Genomic DNA, 1,885 nt, shown 5'->3' on the forward strand with positions numbered 1-1,885 from the left:
ACGGTTTGGGTTATTTTAGTCCTTGGATTTAAAAAAAAAGAATCTCCACATATTCCCCCGCCCACCCCTCTCCACTGTGCATCCAAACCAACCCTTGAAATTTCTTACTCCAATTTTATTCCCTTTTATGTTCCCAGGAAAGAGGGGGGGAGGAAAAAAAGAAGGGGGGTTTTTTTTTTTTTTTTTTTTTTTTTTTTTTTTTTTCTGATCCCAGGAAAGAGAGAGAGAGGTATATACCAAGTAAAAAAGGATACTACCAAGAAAAGAGATTACGTTTCCAAAAAAAAAAAGGGAGGAGAGATAAAATTATTTTATTTTATTTTTATGAGAGAGAAAATAAAATTAATGATTTTTTATTTAAAACATTAAAACTATTTGTCATGTCAGATTTAATCTCAACCATTAAAAGTGAAGTAATCTAATGGCCCAAATATTGTGTCAAAAATATGGTACCACATATCCGCCCCCATATATATTGTATAGTACAACCCTAATTTCTATCCTTACAAGGTAATCTCCATCAATTTCAAGAATTCTCTTCATCTTTCGACTGCAAGTAAGCCATTTTATTTTTCTCTATAATTCTTCTCAACTGTAATTTGAAGTTCCGTATAATTTTTTTTCAATATATTAGTTATCTTATTCGTTTATGTGATATAGTAGAAATTTGACGTACATGCATCATACTTGTATCTTAGAAATATTAATGGTGTTGTTTTATAGCTATGAATCGAAAAGATCCTGCGTGGGTGTCAAATAGGCCGAACATTAAAACTATTTGTCATGTCAGATTTAATCTCAACCATTAAAAGTGAAGTAATCTAATGGCCCCAAAATTGTGTCAAAAATATGGTACCACGGATCCGCCCCCATATATATATATTGTATAGTACAACCCTAATTTCTACCCTTACAAGGTAATCTCCATCAATTTCAAGAATTCTCTTCATCTTTCGACTGCAAGTAAGCCATTTTATTTTTCTCTGTAATTCTTCTCAACTGTAATTTAAAGTTCCGTATAATTTTTTTTCAATATATTAGTTATCTTATTCGTTTATGTGATATAGTAGAAATTTGACGTACATGCATCATACTTGTATCTTAGAAATATTAATGGTGTTGTTTTATAGCTATGAATCGAAAAGATCCTGCGTGGGTGTCAAACAGGCCCTGTCGGGCCGGCCCATCCCATTTAAACTCGTGCTTTTAACGTTTTCGTATCGGGTCGAGCCGACCCATTTAATTTATCGAGCCGTGCCGTGCTGGCCCATTTAGTAAAATCATTGATCCCGGCTTGGCCCAAAGCCCATGTCCATATTGAAACGGGCCGGGCCGGGCTCGTGCCATACTTGGGCCTAAGAACCAATCCATTTAATTTGAATTTTTTTTCACTTGATTTTTTTTTTCTACTAGATAATTCAAATTATAAACATTAAAAATATAATTAGAGGCAAGAAATGATGAACTATTTGAAAACATTAATCAATCAAACATCCAAACAATATGAAATGGCGGAGGGCAAAAAGTGTCCAACTCCACAAAGTCCACTTCAACTTTTCATCTTTAAACAACTTATTATTTTATATGTGAAAAAATGTCTTGCTTTGATTATAAGAGAAGCGTATATGTCATATGTACTAATTAGATATCAAGTCCAGTGTTGTTTAATTAATTTGTAGTTGATATGTTTAATTAATTAAGGACCCAAGTAATTTCCCTAAAATGAAAGACATCAAATATATATTTATGATTAAAAAAAACATATAAACAATGACATTAGATTTCAAATGATTGCATTTTGACTTTTGAGAAAGAAAAAAAAATGTTAAGTGGGCCGTGCTTGGGCCGTGCTTAGGCTCGTGCTCAGGCCAAGCCTGGCCCGGTC

The sequence above is a fragment of the Prunus persica genome, chromosome G4, assembly GCF_000346465.2.
Source record: "Prunus persica cultivar Lovell chromosome G4, Prunus_persica_NCBIv2, whole genome shotgun sequence".
NCBI lineage: Eukaryota > Viridiplantae > Streptophyta > Magnoliopsida > Rosales > Rosaceae > Prunus > Prunus persica.